Source organism: Pangasianodon hypophthalmus, chromosome 7 (genome assembly GCF_027358585.1).
Source record: "Pangasianodon hypophthalmus isolate fPanHyp1 chromosome 7, fPanHyp1.pri, whole genome shotgun sequence".
Taxonomy (NCBI): domain Eukaryota; kingdom Metazoa; phylum Chordata; class Actinopteri; order Siluriformes; family Pangasiidae; genus Pangasianodon; species Pangasianodon hypophthalmus.
Genome location: NC_069716.1, coordinates 26,327,919 through 26,341,129, shown reverse-complemented (window position 1 = coordinate 26,341,129; position 13,211 = coordinate 26,327,919). Strand labels below are relative to the sequence as shown.

At 38.2% G+C, this 13,211-nt stretch overlaps 1 protein-coding gene across 2 annotated transcripts in view; it reads right to left on the bottom strand.

Moving 5' to 3' along the window:
• tead1a (TEA domain family member 1a) overlaps window positions 1–6,081 on the bottom strand; it is a 66,639-nt gene extending 60,558 nt beyond the window's left edge. The window contains exons 1-2 of one of the 2 annotated variants that reach the window (XM_026946423.3): window positions 5,810–6,080; window positions 5,228–5,390 (exon numbers count right to left, since the gene is read on the bottom strand). The gene's annotated coding sequence lies outside the window, so the exon portion shown is untranslated. Of the gene's footprint in view, window positions 1–5,227; window positions 5,391–5,809 lie in introns of both variants that reach the window. The other variant, XM_053235304.1, reaches the window with a different exon arrangement.
• Between the last annotated feature and the right edge of the window lie 7,130 nt (window positions 6,082–13,211).

Below are 13,211 nucleotides of genomic sequence, written 5' to 3'. Positions count from 1 at the left end.
TCAAACAGCAAAGACATGTTGTTTAACCGCACGGCCTCCAGGCATCCTACAGCTACCTGACTCGCACAAACGTCAAATAACACTGTTACATTACCGTAAGAACATGATCAGTGTGTTATAGGGGAGGTCAGAAATGCTGCATCGGATATCCGATCCTGCTACAGGATTTGGAAAAGACTTTTATTTAGAACTGGAAATGGGTACATATAAAGAGATTTGAACGCATTGTGTTCGAAATTTGTCAGGATTTTATAATATTTATACTCTATGCTTTATTATAGTTACTATATTTGCCACGTAACTGAAAGTTTAATTGAACTGGTTTTGTGGATTTTTCTTGGAACTTGATTATATTTTTAGGACTGCTTTTTAGTATATTTATAATTAATACTTTATTATATTTATTTATCATACGATTTTTGTGTGAAAGCTGTATTTGTGTGTTTTTCCTGTATTTCTTAAGCGCTTTTTAAAGCGTAGTAGTTTTTTTTTCGAAAACAATACTGAGCACTGGCTCATACACAAGGTTTCAGTATCAGAAAAGAAAAAGTGGTCTCTAATTAAGTCACACTGTCTTTTTCAGAAATACCAGGTAGCCTCTGTACTTTTTTTTTTTTTTTTTTTTTTACAAACTTGGATTAGCAGCAGCTGACTGGATGTCAGAGCTTTGTACTGAATATTTAAACTGTCAGAGCTTTGTATTAAATATTTAATGTTGTACAGAATTTTATTTCCTCTCCTTTTTACTTCTACATACTTTTAAATAACAGTATCATTGAACACACAGGGTTTTCAACCACAGCAGTTTCTCTGATGGTTTATTTAGCACACCTACATTTCGTGCCACACCAGCGCTGTAAAAACGTCTTCGTGATGAGGTTATTTTTGACATCTGGATGGTGTTCCTCTGTCCCCTGTCCATCAGTATGACGCTAGCTAAACACAGGCATCTGTTAGCTCATGGACACAAACAGGAAACTGAACTGAATATGTATTTTTCACTTTCCTAAACACATTTTAGAAGAAATTAGAGATGCCACTGTACTACTTGTTCCTTTCCGATAACAATACCGATACTGAAGTGTTGCGTATCAGCTGATAACGATACCATCTGAATTTTTTTCTTTAAACATTACTAAGCTTTTATACATAGCTATAAATACAACGCCAACTTTTTTTTTTTAAGAGCTTTTTTTAAACTCTTTCACTTCCATGTCAAATACAATAGTATAGAAAATAAATATAATCAAATCCTTACACATAATATAATCCTAAAATCTTTATACTGTATATAAGCATTATTTTCCTAATCCAATTCCACATATCGTTTCCATTTGTTATAGGATCAGACTGAAATCGATTTTTTTTCAGCGGACATCTGATCCAGATTTTAAAATAAAAATTGTATTTCATAAAAAGTATTTTTTTCCAAAAAAAAAAAAAAGTTAATTATTTCTCCACACAAGCAGCTTTCATTTAGAATTTAAGTCACGTCAAGTCAAATTTATTTATACATCAGATTTAAAAGCAACTTTCGTTGACTAAAGTGCTGTAGAGAGAATGGAGGAGAAGCGGCGAGGAGCTGAGAACTTTCAGAAAAGTCTCCTGAGTGAAGCTCCTCATGAAGCTGGTTGAGAAGATGCCGAGAGTATGCAAAGCTTCATCAGCAATATTTTTAAGAATTTCAAATATTTTTCGCTTGACGCTAGTGACGCATTTCTTGGTCACGGTTATATAGTACGAATGTCTTCATTATTATTCTAAAATCATAGAAAATAGTATAGATGATGAAAGCCCTTCTACTGACTGGTAGTGTTTACAGTACAACACAGTTAGTGCTTCACAATCGTAACGGTGATGCTGAGTGTGAGCGGTCAGGAAATAAGGACCAATGTAACATCATTTAATCCACATACAGCCAATGATACAGCTGCTGCTGATGATACGATCATGCTACATGACTTCAGCATGTCAGTCATTCAGGATGGGAATGATTAGGGAATATCTGAATACTGATTATTACACTTTATTACTTCATGTCTGTGATATTCAGAGAGAAGAACACTGATGTTATCTCTGAAGGTTGTGTGGGTGGACAAAGCGCTGCACAACTAGTGCACATCGATTATTAATCTTTTGGTATTAGAATAACAGGGTAGATTTATCTGATCTGATGCACGTCTTATAATCATCTGTGGTGTGAAACTCAAATCTGACTCATTTAACGCTACATTCATTTAACAGTAAGTGTTGAAATGAGGCCAAATGGCTCAGGTCTGTGAAAGACACTGCTGGGATTGCTTGGATTCTGAACACAAATAGAAAGGAGATTAGAGATGATTTCACTTGACAGAAAAAAAAAACAGGAGCAGGAGGAGATTGGTCAGAAGGTGTGGATTAATTTTCTATAACAGCAGCTCTGAAGATACAAAACACCCGGACACTTCACGTAAAGGGATTTTTAAAAACGGGTGTAATTGTTGATAGATGAAGAGATTGAACTTTGTAACCTGTATGTAAGGAGTCTCCAGTGTCAGCGCTGTAACTTTACATGTTCTCAACACAGGAAAGTGTTTCCGCTTTTGGGTTTCTCAGTAACATGACAAGCTGCATTTTAACGTATTTATTAACTTTAAGAGACAGAGAGAGAGAGAGAGAGAGAGAGAGAGAGAGAGAGACAGAGAGAGAGAGAGAGAGAGAGAGAGAGAGATAAAAAAGGCTGGTGAGGGAATGGTTAACTCATTTCACGAATGTACCACAACATTAAATGTAACCATAAACGGAAAAATCGTAAGATAGTTCTTTAGTAAAAAAATAAATAATTTTTTTTTTTTTACATCGTAAGTGCGCCAGTGGAAGAGGAAGAACACTCTTTAGGACGTGCTGTTAAAGGAAAAGAATTCATTTTGGGCACAGATTTATCTGTTACTCACAAATTGTAAATGTTAAAGTCTATTTGTACAAACTGTTTAATTTTTTCTCCTTTTCCTTGTTGAACTTTTTTTTGGAAGGTGTTAAAAACAGCAGTGAAACCAGTTTTGCAGGGGTGTGTTTAAAGTGACACTCCCCTGTTTTACACACACGCTATTAGCTAATATAATAAATATAATAGAATATCTTGCACATCTTTGTGTGTGCATGTATATATATCACCATATTGCACACCTCTAGTGCACATTAAACATTGTGGCACACAGTGTGAATGTTTACGCTTTGTCCGCTGAACACACACTCATGCACTGTGTGTGTCTGTCTAAGTCACGAGTCTTCCTGTTATACCTCTGAACACTCCAGGAAATATTTTACACACTGCGCCTTCTGTGATCCTTCAATCACAAGAGCTGAGATAATACAGGTTGCTCTAGTAACTTCCAAACCACTCTCACGTCCCAGACTTTCAAAAGTGAACCATTCCGCTTTTACACACACACACACACACACACACACACAGATGTTAAAGAGAAATGAACCATTATGGCACTGATAAGCTAAATTACCAGATAGCATCGAGTCACACCATCTGGCACCTGCACTCCTGACGCCTGTTGCTGGCGTGACAATATGCCAGGGTGCCACACACACACACACACACACACACACACACACACAGATAGAGAGAGAGAGAGAGAGAGAGAGTGAGAACAAACAAGTCTCTGATCGGAGAACAGCACACTGAGCACACACACTTCGCCGTCGTTTAGCCTACAGGTGCGTTTGACACTAAACCAGATGTCAGCGGGAGAATAGGGCCGGCTGTGGAGCGATTCAGACCCTCAAAGCGCAACAATGAGGCCCCCTTTCCCTTCCTCCCTTCCTCCCCCGTTTCCCACAATCCCCTGCTCCCACAGGGAGTCCCGTGGAGGGAGCATGGTGCGTTTTTCCTCTATTGTTCTGTTACTAAAGTTTGTGCTCTGTGAATCATTTACATTGTGAAAAACGCATTTAGTTTGAGGCTGAGAGCTTTATACAGGCCTGGGTTAAATACTAAATACTATCACAGACATTATTACATATTTCTGGATTCAAAATATTTTTGTCCTGTTATTGCTACATGATCAGAAAACGCTTGATAATCATCAAATCATCAAAAGCAACATAGAAACCATTACATTAGATTCAACTGCATGCTCTTTCCTTAGCTTTCTCACACTAAATACTGATATTTATATTTATATAAATCATATATACATATATATATATATATACATATATATATATATATATATATATATATATATATACACACACACACACACACGATACATATATATATATAAAAACAAACTACCTGCAACATTTTGAGATACAGTAAATACAGTAAAGCAACAACTCATGTATGAGATCAGAAAATTCTACTAATAGTTATAAATTAAAACTTTTAAACCTTCAACATATTCCAAGCTATAGTGGTGATATGATTAACACTTTAAGGCTTAGGAGAAAATTAAAATATGGTAAAATGAAGATAAACCAACAGCACTGTTTAAAAAAAAAAAAAATGAAGTAACTGAGGGAGCTTTCAAAAGCTTTGCATTAATGATTAACAAAATCCCAACCGTGGACTTTCTCCCTACACTACCACACTCAAACCTTCCAGGCACTGACAGAAAAGCTGAAATATAAAATAAAAACAAGCAGACAGTAATAATTTGAGATTCGTGAAGCATTAAATGTAAAAGAAAACAGCCCAAACAGCTAGCTATTTAACTAACAACCGCGTTTCAGCGCCTTTCCAGTTTACCGGCTAGCGGCTGTTGCTAACTAACTTCTCCGCCTTCGTGTTGCGCTTTTAGTCCCTACAGAGTCACAGTTAAGGAGTAAAACATGTTTAATTTACGTGTATTAGTGGTTTTTGCGGTAATTAGTGAAATGTATGATGTAAAGGGTGTTTTAGACACTCTGGTCGTTCCTGTGGGAAAGTTTCGAAGTGAACCAGGCGGCGAGTTTGAGGCAGCCGGTGACACCGTGGCGTGTGTTCAAGCTAGCGTCGTGTAGCCGACAAAAACAACAATTACACTCGTATATCTGTGTGTACAGACACTAATTTATCCTTTTAGACAACCTTTTACACCATAATAACAACCCCGAGTTACAAAACAGACCACTTTCGCCATCATGGATGGATGGAAGGATGGAAGGAAGGATGGATACATGTAACATTACCAGCAGAACTGAGCTACAATGGAGTCGGTCTCGGTTACATTAAAAAAAGCCAAAATAAACTTACAGGGAAGAAGGAATTAAGCCGTTTGGAGATTTGTCTTCCCTCAGGGGTGTTTTGTATCCAGTTTTCACGTCGACAGTTTGAGAAAAACCGCAGAAATTGTCCAGAAGTGCAGTGAGGTGATGTTGCTGTCCTGTCCTGTCCTCTTTAGGTTACATTAGTTTAGCTAGAGGCACAAAACACACACATTACATCAGCTCTGTGAAAGTCAGAGAAAATGTCGATTCAGAAACACACCACAAGTGTTTGTTCTCCATCTGAGCTCAATGTTTTCATTCATTTTCTCCGTGTGAAGTTAAAAACTGGTGAGGTGTGAGAGGAAAGTCGAAGGCTAGGATAACAACCACAAAAAAAAAAAGTGCAGGCAAAACAAACGACAAGCAAAGCGTGTGTGTAGTGAGGCTGTTAGCAGTGTCAGATGTGATTTCTAATAAAGAAACACACATAAATACTGGGGAAAAGGTCAACAAAATCATGAGAAAGTGGTGAAAAATAACAGCTGAGGCAGGAATAGGAACAGCAGGCTACAGTACAGAGATATCTAACTTCTGTAGCCCACACAAGCACTTGTGGAAGAGCACTTACCCGAAAACCCCACAAACATCAGTATCTGTGCTTTTTGACCTGTTTGCTGAAGCTTTAATAGACAGAAGTGAAGCTAAAAAAGCCGGAGGACGAGTTTCCTCCTCAGTACAGGCGGCTTTCAGCAGGTAAATAGTGCTGAATAGTAGCTGAATCTCCAGCGATGTGAGGTATGTGCGGAATGAGAGCAGGAATGATGTGAACGCGGAGACACCGAGAGGCTGCAGGCGGAGCTTCAGAGGGAGCAACCTCTCCGTCATCACACATACACACACACCCACACACACACACACACACACACATACACACATACATATATATACACACATACACACACACATACACACACATATACAGTCCCCCCCCCCACACACACACATATATACACATATACACACACATACATACACACACATATACACATACACATATACACACACACACACACACATATATACGCACACATATATATACACACATACACCCACATACACATATACACATATACACACACACACACACATATATACACATATACACACACACACATACACACACATATACACATACACATATACACACACACACACACATATATACGCACACATATATATACACACATACACCCACATACACATATACACACACACACACACACATATATACACACATACACACACACACACATACACACACATATACAGCCCCCCCCCCCCCCCCCCCACACACACACATATACACATATACACCCCCCCCCCCCACACCCACACACACATACACATATACACACACACAGACACACATATATACGCACACATATATACACACACATATACACCCACACACACACACATATACGCACACATATATACACACATACACCCACACACACACATACACACACACACACACACACACACACACACACACACACACACACACACACACATATATATATATACACACCTACATACACACATACATACTAGGGGTGTGAATCTTTGGGTTGAATTGATTTGATTCACGATTCATTGGTTTTCGATCCAATTCAGAAGTGATTTTTGGAAAATTCAGAACCATTCGATTCGATTCGATTCACTTGACAACGATTCGATTCAGCAATTCAATTCAGTAACTTTTTAAAATGCGTTGTTCACAGTATTTATCTTCAGATGTATCTCGAGCAAGAAAAAGAATGACAAACTACTTTAAACTGTTAATTACGCCAAGTTTTTATTGCAGAAAAAGTAAACATTGCCTAAATTTCCTGAACATCCAGGCAAGCAGGAATGCAATGTGCAATTAAAACAACTGTCAGGAATTCAGCTGTCAGGAATTCAGCTGTCAGGAATTCCCCAAAGTGCATTTAAATCAGCTCAAGGCTACAAAAAAACACAATAATAACTGGCAGGAATTCAATTTCAATAGGGAAATAAAAACAACTTGTAGGCCAGTGAGGTATGTGTGGCATTATGGAAGTGAGCAATGAATGTCTATTTTAGTGTTTTTTTTATTTGTTTGTTTGTTTTTTTCAAAACTATGAACTGGTCGACATGATCTGGCTGTAAAGTGCTTCTTTGAGAAGATACTACGTCACCAGCAGTGCTGAAAACTCTTTCCGAGGCCACACTGGTAGCAGGAATGCAAAGATATCTTCTTGCCAGATGTGAAAGTGCTACTTCTGTCTCATGGAACTTTTCCCGACTCCATCGCACTTTCAGTCAGTGGCAGAGGAGCCATGGATCTGTACTTCACCACCTCTTCTCCGGTGACCTCTCTAGTGGACCTCGTCTCTGGCACCTGCTCAAAGGTGGTGCCAAAAACCAAATCCATGGCTTTCAGCTTTTTGTGCAGGACATGTTTCACCTAAAAATAAAAAAGATAAATAAATACACTGATGGAATGCAAAATGATAAAGTTTGTGTGCATCTCTTCCTCATCGAGTACATCATTTTGAATTAACATATAAGTCAATCCAAATTTTATAGTGCTACAATAAGTTTACACTGCAATGAAACTAAACACTGTTTATTAATAATAAAAAAAATGGTTCAAATTCTCACCTTTTGCTGCTTCATTTGTAGCTGATGGCTCCTCTTCAGAGTCATCCTTGCTTTTCCATCTGAGTCTATAACAATAAATGGATAGAATACCAACACCATTTAAGTCATTTAATGATTATAAACACAGCGAACTTACAATTACACTAACACAAACCAGTGTAATTAAATAGATCGTCATATTACAATAATTAGACAATACAGCTACCTAGCCAGCTCATGAAAAATGTACACTTACACTGTCTGAGGCCTCGAGACTCAGTTTAAGAAAGATACATTGTTTTTCTTCATTTTCCAAGAAGGGCAGCTCTTTGAAACGTGGATCTAACACAGACACTTGTAAATTAAGAAAAAATAGATAATTACCAGTGTGTTACCAAGTCACAACACAAACTATGAACAACTTTACGCTGTTAAATGTATAGTAAAGCCATGATTAAAAAAGCATTCAAAGGTTGTTGCACATTCGCTAGACGTTTGATATGGAGAATAAGAGCGTCATCTCGCCTTTAAGCAGAGCGTTGCAGATGTTTGTGTACAGAGATGAAAGCACATTCATCACAGACTTCATTTCTCGAGTCATGTCCGTGTTATCCTCACAAGCTACGAGATGTATCATTAATTTAACCTGGAGTGGCGCAATCACAGACACTGTTGGCTGTTCTTCTTCACACATCACAGTAGCAGCAATCTTAATGGGTTCCATCACTTTTACAATATCTGAACTGGAACTAGCAACTGCCGCATTCGCTTCTCCAGATATCTCTGTCTTAAGACCACGGTGCCTGCGCAAATGGTTGCTGAGATTGCTCATATTCCCGAAGTACTTCAACTCGAATTTACAGTGTCTGCAAACCGACTGATTTGTCCAGTTTTCCAGTGGGGTTGAGGTCAGGGTTGAGTTCTTCCACTCCAACCTTCACACACCATGTCTTCATGGAGCTCGCTTTATGCACAGGGGCATTGTCATGCTGGAACACGTTTGAGCCTCTTAGTTCCAGTGAAGGGAAAATGTAAAGCTACAGCATCCAAAGACTTTCTTTACAACTATGTGCTTCCAACAGTTTAGAGAAGAACCACATATGAGTCTGATGGTCAGGAGATCACTACTTTTGCCCATAAAGTGTATTTTACTAATAATAGGTCTACACAGAGATGGAGGTTACCCATAATCCATTACTGTAAATTACATTACATATTAGGGGTATTTTCACTTGTTTACTCAACCATTTCAAGACTTTGAACTTTTACTCCACTATCTTTAAAAGATACTTTTGACTCCACTACATTTATCTGACACACCTTGTAACTTTGGTCAGTATATAATCTGAGTGGACTTGACTCAACCACAGTTCAAGAGAAAGCACCAAATATTTGTGTATTCTTGCGTACTTTATTATCCCAACACTAAACCTGTGAACAGTTACACCTGAAGGTGAATTTGACAGTTTTTTTTTTTTTAGATCTAGAGAAAATTAGTGAGTCTGAATGGAATAAAAATATCAGAAACCAGCATGATTAACAGGACGTATAAAAACATCAGGAGTTTTGCGTAGCTTTTTGTAGTTTAGATAACAAATGAACACGATCATCTTTGCCTTGTACGGATCATGAACTCTGGTTCCTATCACAAACATTGTAAAGAAATCTGAGTAAAGGTCCCTATGATGCGCAATTTTTTTCTCTAAGAGGAGTTTGCACCTTTCAGTTTTCAGTAACACGACAAGCTGTAATTTTCTTTGTGATATCAACTCTTAAAAAACTGGTGAGGAAAAATAATGTAATTGACAACAGGAAGTAACTTCTTTCATGGAATTTCAACAACATTAGATGTAACTAAAGGTATATAAAAAAAAGAATGACGTGTTGTTCTCTAATAAATTAAAATTCGTAATCGCTGATGTATAAGAGGACTAAATCACTTTAGGATGTGCTGTTATAGGAAAATAATCAACTTTAGGGTAGTAACATAACTCTGTTTCATGCCAGACTCCACTGCTGATTATTTTCCAATAACATCACACCCTTAAGATGGCACTTTTATAAACTAGGTATCGTATCTGTATGTTACAAAGCATGCTAGCTAGAGTGCACGAGCATGTCATAACATCACGCACTACAGCAGCTACCATGGTAACAGGACATTCATATCACAGGCATGAACTCTAATAGCAACGCATGATCCTCCACGACATGTTTATGTCAGTCTTATGATGAGTAGTGTTACCCATCTGGCAAAGGTCAAGGTCTTGCAGAGTAACCATATATATACCATGCATGCTGTTGTTTTCCACTGCATGAACACACACACTCATGCACACACACACACATTAGTATGAGTAGGCAATAATCCTTCACTTTCCCATATGATGGAATTAATTCTTCTCGGACAACAGCGAATTTACGGTTAATGGGGGCTTTCGGTATCTTTTTTCGAAAGGGCAAATAGGATCTGTGCGTGAATGATTGCCCCCCTGTGGTCAGAGGCGGCCGAGGCTGAGAGCAGTAAATAGGATGACCGAGGATGATACAGCAATGCACAGCATTAAAATGCTTTCAAGTAACTGTCAGCCGAGCCGCTGGGATTCAGAAATCCGGTTTAGTGCAACGTTGACTGATACGCTCCCATAAGGAGGCTTTTATTTCCTAGAGCATGAATTCACTTATATTTCACATTATTCCATTACAGTTATTTGTTTTGAGGTTTTTCTGACTCTAATGCATGTAGAAGCAAGAATTGCTGAAGGCTAAAATCCTCTTTTTGAATCAATTCAACTCCAGCAGGTCCACCTATACATTCCTCACTCTCATAAATATACACGTTGTTAGCTTCACTGCTGAATAATGTATCCTAATAAGGCCGGAGTTGAAGGGGTTACAATAATCAGTGTTAGGAATAAAACTCCATAGAAAGCTTAGTGTTATTCTTATTTTACACTCATCACATCGACCCAGATATTTCGCCTATTCCTCGTTTGGCTTTCCACATTCTTTATGTAAAGAATAACATAAATGACCATGCTGTTTATAAGAAAATCACTGTTAAAACAGAGCTACTGTTACCACCTTAAAGTGGATTATTTTCCTATAAAAGCACATCCCAAAGTGCCACAGTGATTTGCCAACAATTTCAATTTTTAATTTAATAATGAATGAAACATTACACTTTTTATTTGTTTATTGTTACATTTAAATGTTACGAATCATCCACAAAACATGTTAGTTCCGCTTATCACTTACATTATAGCAGCTATAAATTTCTCTCGAGAGAATTCATCAACACCTGATTTAAGAATTTACCAGCGCTGTGGTATAAATGGTCTGCACTTCCTGTAGCTGTTTGGTATCTGAAGTCTGTTTCTTCAGTTTTGCGCTGTTTCTATGAGGAACCGAAACTATGTCATCACCCAAAATCTTCCAAATGTACAATTATTTCTTTAAATTGAGCTCTACCCCCAGCCTGAGTCCGAGTCTGATGCTAACACCAGACTATCTGCTTTAAGATGGCGCTATGACTGTTTTTGCTCTGTCACATTCTGTTGTCTATTTTTTATAGATAAAAGAGTGTCAGACTCCACGTGAACAACTTGAGTGTTTGATTAGATATACGGGTTGTACAATGCTAAACTGGTAGCTTTCAGCTTCCTTTACTTGTTAGCAGCAAAACATAAGATGCAAATTTCATGCACCAAACATTTCCTGGCTGATTTAGTAGATTTGAGGTGGAGCAGAAAACGGCCTATATTTAGTACAGTACTCATTCCTCATGTCCTTATTTTCACCAACTCTTATCTTTTTCACAAAGTCTTGCACGTGTAAGGCTGTGATTCTGAGCCACGCTACCTTCTGGACTCTGATTTATATTTAAAAAAAAAAAAAAGGATTCACGACCTCGGCCATGAACTTTAACTAGATTTCTAGGAAAATCCTGGATAATGCATAAGGATAACGCTCCATCCTGCCTCGTCCTAGCTGTTACAGCTAATAAGTCACATATTTCTCTCCAATAGCATGGTGAGACACACAATCACACACCCCTGATGTGTGTATCCATCAGCAGCATGAAGTCTGTGAATGCTGATGAGTGATGTGAAAAGCCCAGAAAAATCAATAGCGCTGCTTTCAGAGACGGAAGGTGTGCAATTAATCTGCAGTGTAACTGGCTCTAGAGAATGAGCAACAAACCAGCTTGTTAACTCGTTAACCCAGCTTCCCTCTGAATACACACCATGTGGCGCTCAGAGGTGCATGAACCATTTGCGGGATGCTGTTCACACGTCTCGAAGAGCAGGCACGCAACCAAGCAACAGAGAGCCAAATGAGAAAAACCTGCTTTTATCAGGATGTCTATGCGAGTAATTACGGGAAGAAACGAGCACAAAAAACATGCCTCAAGAATACAGAAACCATTAGCAAGTGTGAACAGAACAACAAAGGTTAGTGTGCTTTAACAGTTTCGCATTCACAGGAATAAAAGCAGGCCAGGATTTGCAGCACAGGGCCTGAAATGACTGCAGAGAACAAAAACCGTGCCTGTAAACACACAGGTGAACAAATCTCATGATTAGTGTTTTTTATTCGTAGTTGCCTTATGGACAAGTATGTTCAACAACTAGAAAAAAACTACTGTTACACAAACACAGTGTGCTACATGATCGTAACTGAGGATCATTTCCTTTATTGTCAAATATCGAACCATTGCCTTAAAAATTGAAACAACATCGTATCGTAGCAGATTCGGTGGTATCGTCCTATATCGAATTGTTGTCTTAAAGATCAAAATCTTATTGTGGCATATTCAGTAGTGTTGTCATATATCAAATCTTTGACTTATAAATCGGAATCATATCGTATCGTAACAGATTCAGTGTTATCATCAAATATCGATAGAAAATTCATATCGTGTTATAGCGACTTTAGTGATATCGTCAAATATTGAATCATTCCCTTACGAATCGAAATCGTATCATATACCAAAATATGCCTTTAGTGTAGAAGGAGGCTGTATTTAATGCTATAGATCAGGGTTCTTCAAACTTATCCACAAAGGGCCAGTGTGGCTGTAGGCTTTCATTCAAGGAAGGAGGAACAATTGATAGTTGATTGGAGACTAAGATGAACTGATTAAACAAGTGGAATCAGGTGCGACTCCTGCTCGGGTGGAATGAAAGCCTGCCGCCACACCGGCCCTTTGTGGATAAGATCGAAGACCTCTGCTATAGATGATTTTCCTCTTCGTTTCTGATGTTCATGTGATTTCAAGACAAAATCCAATCCAATATCCAATGTGTTCAGCTAATGAGGACCTGAGCACAGATGAGGGTTAAAACTCTTGCTCAAGAAAG